This window comes from Ipomoea nil, unplaced genomic scaffold (genome assembly GCF_001879475.1).
Source record: "Ipomoea nil cultivar Tokyo-kokei standard unplaced genomic scaffold, Asagao_1.1 scaffold2537, whole genome shotgun sequence".
In the NCBI taxonomy this organism is placed as follows: domain Eukaryota; kingdom Viridiplantae; phylum Streptophyta; class Magnoliopsida; order Solanales; family Convolvulaceae; genus Ipomoea; species Ipomoea nil.
In genome coordinates, this window is record NW_017618965.1 from 1039062 (window position 1) to 1052865 (window position 13804).

Genomic DNA, 13804 nt, shown 5'->3' on the forward strand with positions numbered 1-13804 from the left:
TCGTTTAATTCCGTTAATTGAATACGTGGTGTTGTCATTATGTGTTTGAATGTGTTAGGACATGGTTTCGGGTTCAACGAGAGATCCCGAGACTGAAAGTTGCCTGTGTATTAGTGGGGGTAGGTGGGGGGACTGACCACCCGCTGCTCGTGTCACTGTTCCAACGGGCAGCCGGCAGGTGGCTGCACCACCCGCCACCTACCCGCTGGAAACCGGTCGAAGTTCGTGCTGTTTTCCCCCGTTTGTTGTTTCCCCGTGTCCCGTTGTACCTCATTTGTCGTGTACGAGTCTCGTTTGGCGTTTTAGGTATCGTTCTAGGAATTTGTGTGTAATACGTGTCGTTGTTGTTGTGTCTTGATTGTTATTTGATTATGTGTTAATTGATTGAATGATGATGAGTGTCGTGGTCATTGCGCAATGGCCGGTGTGAGTAATGATGATGATGAGATTGTGATTGGTGGAAATAAATAATTGGCGGTTGGCACCACTTGTGCCCGGTCATTGTACTAAAGGTACAGGTCATTGCAGTGACTCTGCTAAAGGCACACACCCACCTTCGACTAGCTTGCCGTTGAGCATGGGTCAGGTTATAAGTGTTGCGGTGTCATGTTAGAGCTATATGCCGTTGAGCATGGGTCAGGTTATAAGTGTTGCGGTGTCAGGTTATAGGCACTGCGGCACCATCTTGATATGTTGGTGGTTGATAGGTGGTTTCTCGGTGGGGGCATGTAGTTGCCCGGAGGCATAAGGGGTATGGATATAAGGGTAGCCTGGAGGTATAGGTTGGAACTGGTATAAGGACGGAGGGGAGCTACTGGGTTGGAACTTGGTATTAGGTTGGAGGATGAATTGTGTGCTTTGATAACTACTTGCTAATTGATTGTATTGAATGCCTTCGTTGCCTCTACTTGTTATTTGTATGCTTATCTGTCTGTCATGTCTTGTAATGCATGCTTAGGATGCCTGTTAGTTCTTATGATTATTCTATGATATTGAGTCTGTTAATATGCCTTGAGTCTTAATCTTGGATTTAAACTAGAGCCTCGTAAGTATATATGTATTCCAGTTTCAAAATGAGTTTCTTATATCTACCTATATTGTACTTAACGCGTTGGAGTGGGTTACCAGCATTATTCGATTACGGTTGTTATACCGAATGTTTTTCAGGTGATGAGCATTAGCTTCAGAGCGCGCTAGTCAGAGCCTTGGACTTAGCTTAATTACCCTTAGCTTAGTAGCTAGCCTGCGTGCCTTGGGATTGTATTTAAATATTGAATTAAGGATTTATTATGCTTAGTTAGCTTAGCCTGTGCACTTAGGTTCTCAAACCTAGGTGTGGCATAACACCCCGATACTTATGGTTAGCTTTATGCTCTGTTTGGGATTTAGTCAATGGATTTGCCTTTATTTTATAAGTTTTAAATATCTCAGAATTTAGGGGTCTTACATGGCCGGCGGGTGGTTGACTACCCGCAGTACACCCCGCTGGAACGGAGCGGCATGTTGTGACCCCATTTGTTGTTTCCCCGTGTACGTATGTACACGCCCTTTTACCCCATTTGTTGTTTCCCCGTGTACGTATGTACACGGGCGTGTTGTGATGTTTTACCCCATTTGTTGTTTCCCCGTGTACGTATGTATACATATCTCTCTATATATCGTGTTGTTTCCCCGTGTACGTATGTACACACACACTGCATATATAGATATATGTATATATGTATATGCATATATATATATATATATATATATATATATATATATATATATATATATATATTTTTTTTTTTTTTTTTTTTTATTATAAGGAAGGGGGAGACCCTACATATACACACTATAGCCTCAACTAAGGTTCAAACCTTACACCTCCCACTTAAGGGTGCAACTCAATACCAGTGGACTACAAGCCACTTGGTATATATATATATATATATATATATATATATATATATATATATATATATATATATATATGTATGTATAAATTAGTACTCTATTTTACGCTTATTAAATTAAATAATATTTTAGTAGCTACAACAAAAAATACATATGCATTTCTTTAATTTAGAATTATGTGTCTACAATGCCTTTATTAAAAAAAAATTATTCATTATCAATAAATTAAATAAGAGAAATAATTTTATTAGTTATATTGTCTTTATTTTTTTCCAATATAAAAATTCTTTACATTTAAAGTTGAAATTCATTAATAGATTATATTCGCTATGTTAGGAAATAATTAATTTGTGTGGCTCAAATCCTAATCATCTTCCACGTCAAAGTGCATGTCTTCATTCTTGCATGTCCTCACCGAATTCTTTGGGACTCCACACAACTGCCGCACATGTAGCATTCTTTTTAGTATAAATAGCTTTGCATTTGTTTGTAATAACACACCTCTTATCCCTTACATCAATACATCAATTGAATTCTTTCTTTTCTTGTCTTTTTCCTCACGTAGATAACATATATATATATATATATATATATATATATATATATATATATATATATATATATATATATATATATATTTGCTTTTGTACTCTATATTTAGAGTTAATATATATATTTTATATATTTTCCCATTATTTAACTTCTATAATTCTCAATTTTCGATTCTTCGCATCCGCATTATTCCGCTATATTCCTAACAAGTGGTATCAAAGCGGTTTATTTGAGAATTATTTTTCAAAGATGTCAACTGTTACCAAGTTCGATATCGAGAAGTTCGACGGGAAAATTAGCTTTTCTATTTGGAAGGTTCAGATGGAAGCCGTTCTTACCCAGAACGGTTTGAAGAAAGCGCTAGCTGGGAAGAAGAAGAAACCAGCTACAATGACAGATGAAACTTGGGAAGATTTGGATGACAAGGCACGTTCAACCATTCTTTTGTGCCTGTCTAAAGAAGTTCTACGTGAGGTAGTAAGTGAGACGACTGCGTCAGATTTATGGTCCAAGCTGGATACGCTTTACATGGCCAAAACTCTGGCGAACACGCTGCGTTTGAAGGAGCGTCTGTACACAATCCGTATGACGGAAGGTACTTCTATTAAGTCTCACTTAGATGAATTCAATTCTATTTTATTGGACTTGGAAAATATTGATGTCATAATTGATGATGAGGATCGTGCTGTTTTATTGCTTGTTTCTCTCCCTAAATCATACAAGCATTTCAAAGAAATTATGCTGTATGGTAATAGTAGTGATACCCATACTTTCGACAGTGTTAAGTCAAACCTATTGTCCAAAGAAAAGTTTGACTTTGAAATTAAGTCTGAGGACAAAGGTGAAGGCTTGACTGTAATGGGTCATTCACTTGAAACAGAGAGTAGCAATAAAAAATCTAGATCTAAGTCCAACAAATCCTGTAAGTACTGCAAGAAGCATGGTCATGATGTAACTGAATGCTTCAAGTTGAAAAACAAGCAAGAGAGAGAAAAGAAGTCCGCTGAAGCTAGTGTTGTTGAAAGTGATTCAGAAGGTGATGTGTTGTTATCTGTTAGCTCCTGTGAGAAACGGAGTGAAACCGAGTGGATTTTGGACTCTGGTTGTACATTCCACATGTGTCCCCACAAAGATTGGTTCATCTCTCTGGAATCGGTTGATGGTGGAGTTGTCTTGTTGGGTAATGATACCCAATGCAAGGTTAGTGGAATTGGAAGTGTTCAGATTAAAACTCATGATAACGTTATCAGGACTCTTACCAATGTTCGGTATATTCCTGATTTGAAACGCAATCTGATATCATTGGGCACCTTGGAATCTCTGGGGTGCAAGTACACAGCTGAAGGTGGAGTTCTAAAGGTCATCAAAGGCTCTTTTGTTCTCATGAAAGCTTCTCGTTCTGGAAGCTTGTACGTCTTGCATGGCAGTACTGTGACAGGTTCAGTTGCGGCATCCTCATCAATGTCTGATGCATCTACTAGCATCGCACCTCTCGTCGAGCCACAACGAGAGTATTCCATTGCTATGGATTGCCCTAGGAGGACAAATAAAAAACCTGCTAGGTATGCTAGTGATGATGAAAACAACTTGATTGCTTATGCACTTTCAGTCACACAGGAAGTTGATGGTGATTCATCCTGCTATTCTGAGGTTCAAGCAGTGCGTGAATCATCCTGATGGTGATTCTTCCTATTGCTAAGTTCAAGCAGTGCGTGAATTTAGTCGACTGTTTCAGCTGTTAATTCTCACTGCGAATTTGATCAAAGGTGGAGATTGTTAGGAAATAATTAATTTGTGTGGCTCAAATCCTAATCATCTTCCACGTCAAAGTGCATGTCTTCATTCTTGCATGTCCTCACCGAATTCTTTGGGACTCCAAACAACTGCCGCACATGTAGCATTCTTTTTAGTATAAATAGCTTTGGATTTGTTTGTAATAACACACCTCTTATCCCTTACATCAATACACCAATTGAATTCTTTCTTTTCTTGTCTTTTTCCTCACGTAGATAACATATATATATATATATATATATATATATATATATATATATATATATATATATATATATATATATATATATATAGGGTTGCATTCACATGCAAACACCCTTAAAATACAAACATGTGGACAAATACCGTGCACACACCTAAATGCAGGTGTGCACACATCTGTGCACGGCAGTGCACACACCTAAATGTGGCTGGGCACACATCCGTAGTATGTATGTTTGAATCCACGGTATTTGGGCCAGTGTGCACACGTCCATGAACGACAGTGCACACAGGCGGACAAAGCACACAAAAACATAAATACAAATCACAACCTTAGATATCCAAAATCCAATGATCCAGAAATGTCCACACGTTTGTATTTTAAGCCCTGTTTTTACATGAATGTAATTGTATATATATATATATATATATATATATATATATATATATATTTATTTGCTTTTGTACTCTATATTTAGGGTTAATATATATATTTTATATATTTTCCCACTTTATTAATTCCTTTTGTCATTTTATATATTTTCCCATTATTTAACTTCTATAATTCTCAATTTTCGATTCTTCGCTTCCGCATTATTCCGCTATATTCCTAACACGCTACATTGTCCCTACAATGTCTTAATTAAAAAAAAAAATCATTAGCAATAAATTAATTAAGAGAAATAATTTCATTAGTTATATTGTCTTTATTTTTTTCCAATGTAAAAATTCTTTACATTCAAATTCATCAATTGATTATATTCACTACATTGTCTATTATCTTTTTTGTGCACTATTTTTTAATTAAATATCAAAGTTATAGTACAAAATAATGCTATATATTTATTTACCAAGTATTTTATTAATAATATGAAAAAATTTAAAAATTTTAAATTAATAAAGCCAATGATATTAACTACTTGAGGGATTTGTTGATAAAGAGAGTATTCAAATCACACAACAAATTGAAGTGAGAAACCATCTCGCAATGTCCTTGTTTGACAATCAGCAGTTAACGGTTAACGTTAGCGAATTATATTAGCGGATTTGACCAGCGAATTATATCAACAGTTGGTAAAAAGATATTTGAAGAAATTAGCTGTTTAAATTAACATTTAAAATGACCTAAGAATATAATAATAATAATAATAATAATAATAATAATAATAATAATAATAATAATAATAATAATAACAATAACAATAACAATAACAATAACAATAACAATAACAATAACAATAACAATAACAATAACAATAACAATAACAATAACAACAATAATAACAACAACAACATTAACAACAACAACAACAATAATAATAATAATAATAATAATAATAATAATAATAATAATAATAATAATAATCATATAGTCAAGCCCCTTGTGCTCAGATATCATGTAGTGACCTCTCCCATTAGGGTGGTTATGAGATCGAGCATGAGAGGTTGAGATTGAGCCTGAGTGGAGGCGTTGTTGACTCGGTGTGCTTCATTAGGTTGAGAAAGTTTGATTGAACAGATACTACAATGTAATAGAGTCAGTAGCATTCAAAATAATAATAATAATTTTTTAAAAAATATAGATGTGTTTTGGGGAAATCATTCTAAAAAATTCTAAGTGAAAATAATGTAAATTGCAATGTTTGTATTTTTAGTGGTTTGGAACAAATAGTTGCTTCAAACTGTTGGATAACCAAAACACTTTCTTTAGCATTTTGAACTTTGGGTTACATCATATTTACCAATCGTCCAATATCTTTGGGTTACATTGTAATTAAAAAATTTAATTTTTTACTACATCTAAATTTCTTAAATTAGGAATTTCTTTATCCATAATAATTTATTCAACTATAATGGTTGAACTAAATGAACACTGAGCAAAACACCTAAAGGACTGGTACCGTTGATTCATTCATTGATCTTGTATATATGTGCATTCGTTAAATATATTAGAACCCTTTGCAACAAAAATACTTGGTTAGTATTTAAAAAAAGTTTAGTAACAATTATAATGATTCTCCTATATTACATTGTATTCATATACTATGAATTACATATTTAAATAAACAAATTAGACATTAAATTACTTATGTTGAACCTATCATATATGATCTTGCATTGATTTACTTTCAAATATTTATTTAATTATAAACATTGTGTAGAAAAATGACCGTCAAATTATTAAATCAAATGAATAGTTCAGATTGTTCAGATGTTTATTTTTCCTTGAGATTTTCTAATTTATCCTTAATTATATTATTATCTGATCCGTTAACTTTTCCATTTAAGTACAATTAATTCACCATTAGTCTAATTTTATTATTAAAGTCTAATATAGAATTATAACTACAACATTAATCTAATTCTAATATTGAAGTCTTAATAGAACTCTAACCACAAATCCTATTGTCGGAATCTCCTCAAACAATATTAGTATATATTTAATATTTGGGAAAATGACACTTTTTTCCCCTGAGTTGTTTACTTATAGCACATTTTCCTCCTCTGTGTTGATTATGTAATCACTTTATCCCCTCAATTATTTTTAAAGTGACTATTTCCTCCCATCTCCGTTAAATAAATGTTTAAGTAGTTAAAAATGAGGGTAAAACTGACATTTCACTTATTATTCACTACTGGAAATTATGGAATTTCCGACCACCTGAAAATAATCTTAAATCAAGTTGAAAGACTTGTTCCGACCACTTTTGGTATCCGGAAAAACCTTTGTTGCTATTTCCGACCACTTTTTGGTATCAACTTGATTTAAGATGATTGAGGAATTAATTTTATGATTTATTGAATTGCAGAGAGCTACGTACTACACCCTTATATAATAGAGGAAAGCCATAATAGTAGGAAACAGGCTAAAGAATAGGAAATCTACACCTAAGACTCTAACTGTCTAATACACCCCCCTCAAGCGGACGGCGGGCAAGGTACCACGCCAAGCTTGAAACGGAGGTCCTGAAACCGTGTGGCAGGAAGAGATTTGGTGAAGATATCCGCTAGTTGATCGTGAGTGGACACGAAGTTCACCTTCAAAGCACCGGATGTCACCTGGTCCCGGACGAAGTGATAGTCTACTTCGACATGTTTCGTCCGCACATGAAAGACTGGGTTTGAACACAGATACGTCGCGCCTAGGTTGTCGCACCATAAAACCGGAGTGGTGGTACAATCTAAGGCCAGATCACGGAGTAGCGACTGAACCCAGACAACCTCCGCGGAGACATCTGCGAGGGCCTTGTATTCAACTTCGGTAGAGGAGCGAGCGACTGTCCGTTGTTTTCTAGAACACCAGGACACCAAGTTGGGACCTAGAAACACAGCATAACCGGCAGTGGACTTTCTATCAAGCGAGCAGCCAGCCCAATCTGAGTCGGAGAAGGCATGAATCACTGGGGTGCTCGTACCTGTGAGACGAAGACCCAGACCCATAGAACCCTGTACATATCGTAGCAGGCGCTTAAGGGCAACCCAATTTGCTTGTGTTGGGGCATGCATGAACTGGCATAATCGGTTGACAGAGAAGGATAAATCTGGTTGGGTAAGCAGCAAGTACATGAGGGACCCAACCAGCTGGCGATAGACAGTGGGGTTATCCACGGGGGACGTCTCATCACGGTTATTCGACACAGCCGAAGCCATCGGTGTAGCGAGGGGCTTGCAGGAATCCATCCCAGCTTTGCGGAGTAGCTCAGTCATATAACGCCGCTGAGATAAGAGTATGCCATTGTCGGTGTATATGGCTTCAACACCAAGGAAGAATTTAGGCTGGCCCAGATCCCGTATCTTGAATGTCGAGGCAAGTTGTTTGAGTATCGACTCCATCTGTGTAGCATCATTGCCTAGCACCAAAATATCGTCCACATACACTAGAATGTAGATGCGGATGGTGTCAGAAACATAAATGAATAAAGATACATCTATTTTGGATGGACGGAAGCCAATCTTAATCAAAAAATCGTGCAGCCTTGTGAACCAAGCTCGTGGCGCCTGCTTGAGGCCATATAGTGACCTCTGAAGTTTGCAGACATGGTCAGGGTAGCTTGGATTGGCATAGCCAGGGGGCTGCCGCATGTAAATGTCCTCGGTAATGTGTCCGTTTAAGAACGCATTATGGACGTCGAGTTGCTTCATCGTCCACTTGTGCGAGACAGCAAAGGCTAGTAATAGCCGAATCGTAGCCGGTTTGACAACCGGGCTATATGTCTCGGAATAGTCAATGCCTGGTACCTGGTTGAACCCTTTGGCAACCAGGCGAGCTTTATATCTGTCTACGGAACCGTCGGACTTCCGCTTGATACGATAGACCCATTTACAACCTATTACATTCATTGCATTATTAAAAGGGACTAAATTCCATGTATGGTTCTGCAGCAATGCATTGAATTCTGCATCCATAGCATTATGCCATTGTGGTGATTTAACGGCTTGGGAGTGGCACGTCGGTTCATCGTCATCCACCGAGGCTATCAAGGCACGTGGTGGACGTCTTTGCCGGTTCGTGGTTGTCCGTAGGTGCATGCCATGCGTCCGAGTGGGTGACCGTTTCCTTCGTGTTCGAGTTGTTCGAGCCGTGGCTGTTGACGAAGTTGTGGGTTGGTAGGACGAGGACGCAGCTTCAGCCGAGGAAGATTGAATGCAAGGCATTGGCTCAGCGTCAACTCTGGTGAGATGGTCCACCGAGGCAGCCACCCCATTGTGGTTGTACGCATCAGGCGGCATTGCTGAACATACAATTTCAGCACTTGCCCATGGTAGTGTCGGTGACGCTCCGGAGTGGTGCACGGTCGATGCTTCGGCCACTTGAAAGGGAAACACACTTTCATTGAACCGGACGTGACGCGCAGTGTAGATACGTCCCGTAGACCTGTCCAGGCACCTGTAACCATTGAAAGAGTCGGGATAGCCCAAGAATACACAAGAAACAGACCGGAACTCCATTTTATGATGGTTATAGGGTCTTAGACAAGGAAAACACTCGCAACCAAACACACGCATGAAATTGTAGTTGGGCGTTTTGTGAAAGAGACGGGAGTAAGGACTATGATTATTTAAGACCGAGGTAGGCATCCGATTAATTAAATGAACTGCCGACTCAAAAGCAAACGACCAATATTTGCGTGGTACAGAACTATGAGCTAATAAGGTTAAACCAGTTTCCACAACATGACGATGCCTACGTTCAACTAGGTCATTCTGTTCATGTGTGTGTGGACACGACTGTCTGTGTAAAATACCCGAGGCAGTGAATACGGAATGTAATTTACGATATTCACCCCCCAGGTCCGACTGGATACTTTTGATGGGACAGGAGAAATATTTCTCAACTAGGGAACGAAATTGTGTAAATATTGCATAAATATCTGTTTTATTTTTCATTGGGTAAAACCACGTGTACCGTGAGTAATCGTCGACAAAAAGTACAAAATATTTGTACCCGTCAATAGACGTGACCGAGGATGATCCCCAAATGTCGGTGAAAATTAATTCTAAAACAGACTTAGAGGAATGATGAGTTTGTGATAAGGGAAATCGTGTAGATTTTCCCATTTGACATGCGGTGCAAACATTATTTAACGTACGAACTGAACTGGTGACTGGACACTTAGATAAAACCTGACGCAGAATATTATTGTGCGGGTGACCCAGGCGATTATGTCATATTTGAGTTGATGCGCTAGCAGACAAGAAAGCAACTGGAGGCGACGCATGAAGTGAATATAGCCCTCCCTCACTTGGACCTTTAAGAAGAATTTGGCTGGTGACCCGGTCCTTCACAAGAAAATAAAATGGGTGAAATTCGAAATAGACGTTATCATCGCGTGTGAATTTATGCACAGATAATAGGGACGCACGTAATTTGGGAACATGCAATACATTTTTAAGTGACAGTGACCGAGACTGAGTGGGAATTGACACTGAACCTGTACTAATGACAGACAAACCTGAGCCATCCCCGACTCTTAAAACTTCATTACCGGTGTAGGACTCGACATCTTGTAACGCCTCTGAATGTGGTGTGGCGTGTGTGTTTGCACCAGTGTCTGGGATCCACACATTAGTGAAAGGAGCAGAATTAAAGTCATCCTGCTGCTGATAATATGCAACATTTGCATTCGGCGTGTGTGATCTATTACCCGGCTGGTGCAACGGACGGCCGCCGGCAACAGTCTCGAATCGGCGATAGCAGGTCAACGCCGTGTGCCCAAGTATGTCGCAGATCTGGCACCGAACGCCGCCGCGACCTCGGTTCCCCCGTCCCCGTTGGCCCCTTCCTTGGCGCCCTCGACCACGACCGCCTTCCGGTGGTCGCGTTGCTGTTGGCTGCTGTGCGAAGAGAGCGGACGGCACTGGGGATAACGGCGGGTGAGCAGCTTCTGGAAACAAATATTGGTAGGTGGTGAGAAGATCCGCGACTTCCGGGATCGTTAATGGGGTGCTCTTGGTGGTCAGCGAGGCAACAAGGCTTCTGTACTCCGGCCTGAGCCCTCTGAACAGATGAAGATTCTGCTCATCTAGACTGATCGGCCGGCCAGCTTGCTGGAGCTGTTCAACCAGCACTTGAGCATGCCCGAGATATTCAGATGGTGAAGAATCATCTTGACGGAGATTGTGGAGTTGTGACAGGAGCCCGAGTGAACGGGCACGCGAAGAGGAACCAAGTGCAGTTTCGACCGCTACCCATACAGACCGGGAAGTGGAATGCCCAATCGAGGGATAGAGAACTTCTTCTGCGAGGGAGGAGATGAGCATGCTCAAGATGGATTGATCTTGCTGAATCCACTGAGCATGCTGGGGATTGGGCACCGGAGGCGCGTTCGAAGCCGACGCAGCAATAAACTCCGGGGGGCAGGCGGTGGTTCCGTCAACAAATCCGTATAGATTTTGACCGTGTAAGAACGGTACAAGCTGAGCCCTCCAGAACAAGTAGTTCGTGGCCGTAAGCTTGATCGAAACGTAATGGTGGGCTTGGTGAAGCATATTGGGAGAGGGAGTGGTGGGAGAAGGAGCCTCCGACGCGACCACAGTGGCGACCGCACGGTCGGATTCCGTCGGCGGTGCTCCGTCGCTGGTAGGTGAGGGAGTGTTGTTTTGGTTAGAGGCCATAGGATCAGAAAGGCTTTTGTATTATCTTCACGTAAAACTGATACTAGATTGAGGAATTAATTTTATGATTTATTGAATTGCAGAGAGCTACGTACTACACCCTTATATAACAGAGGAAAGCCATAATAGTAGGAAGCAGGCTAAAGAATAGGAAATCTACACCTAAGACTCTAACCGTCTAATAAAGATCACTTTCAGGTGGTCGGAAATTTCACAATTTCGAGTAGTGATTATTATTATTATTATTATTATTATTATTATTATTATTATTATTATTATTATTATTATTATTATTATTATTATTATTATTATTATTATTATTATTATTATTATTATTATTATTATGTTTCCAGAATTTCTTTTGCCGTAAATATATATCAGTTTTTTTTTTTTTTGCCGTAATGCCGTAATAGAGATCTGAATTGTTTGTTTATGTTTCAGAAATTTTTTCTTATTCGCTTATTTGTTTAATATAAAGTGCTATTTTGCTTATTTATTTATTTAATTTAACAATAGAAGCTGAATTTAAGACAAATATTGATGCAATGGCACGGCTGAATCCAAAAGCAATAGAGTGCTTAATAATAAAAAATAATAACAATAATAATAATAAGAAGAAGTGAAATGTCATTTTTACCCTCATTTTTAACTGTCCAAACATTTATTTAACGGAGAGGGGAAGAAATAGTCACTTTAGAAACAATCTCAGTGGTAAAAAATGTCATTTTCTCTAAATATTTTACGCTTTAATTTTTATTTTCTCTCCCTTATGACCCATGTTTGGTTTCAACTATACCCATACTATTATTTTATAGACAATTATAATCAATCTTGACTATATTTTTTTTGGGTAGGGAATCTTGACTATATTATCTTGCATTTGTAAACTTAGAATTACCAATTTAAATACGAAAATTCAACATTCAATTATCTGAACAATTCCAACATAATCTTGCCTTAATATACTTTAAAATACTTATTTAAGAAAAAACATTGGGCATTATCCCAATCGCGCAAAGCGCGTAAAAAACTAGTGTATGTGTGTGTGTGTATATATATATATATATATATATATATATATATATATATATATATATATATATATATATATATAGGGTTGAGTTCAAATGAGGACAACAATATATAGAGGACTGTGAGGACAAATTAATACTAGGCACACAACTTAATACATAATGGCACACAAGAATAAATGTAAACATCAGGTTTCGAACCCAGGCTCTATAAATTAACAAATCTAGCACGCAACATACAAACTGTAACACCCCCTAAAAACATGCTATTTAAAGCCTTAACCATGCAGATAACTAAACCATACAACAATCATAGCGGAAGACTGAAAGATAGATGTATACGAATAAACTGGAATACGGGGTGCTATGCCACGTTCACCAAAGAGATGAACGCACATGCAACATCTGCACTGTTTAAATCTAAACCAAATGTCTCATTGTTCTACATCTAAGCTGGCTCACAGGCCACAAAACGTAAGGGAGAAGCTATACTAGCAATCACTAGACCGCGCACTCGTCTAGACATCACAAGAAAGAACACAATAAACATGGGACGATGCCCAGTCAGCGAATAATGCTGGTAACCCACCAATACATGTCAAATAACATACATAGGTAAGATATAGTTTGTAAAGCCATTTTCGAAACGGAATATATATATATATATATATATATATATATATATATATATATATATATATATATATATATATATATAAAAGTACAAACCAAGAGTAATAGTCAACAAAGACTCAAACACTCTCAACAAGAACACGGGAACACATCCCAAGACCACAAGGACAACAACAACTCAAAAGGATAAAGACACACCAATGACAACACATGCCTTTGTGACTACACACGTCACAAGAAGAGAACTCATAACAACGGCTACACAAGCCCTCGTGACATCACCCATCACGAGTTGATATGCCTTCCTTATGCCCTGTTCCAACCTTATGGCTACCCCCAGCCTGATATCTAGTTCCAACCTTTACATCCAGGACCCCTGTACACCAAGTCCAACCTTTTCCCTCCGAGGACCGTCGTCCCCTCTCCAACAGATCTCCAACAGAACCACCGATTTCATAGTACATGAGGACACCGATCACACACACGGCAACACATGTCACCCAAGAATCACGTGAACATTACACAAAGGCCACAAACTCCATAATCGCTTCACGGCCACCACGAGGACCGCTGCCGTACCT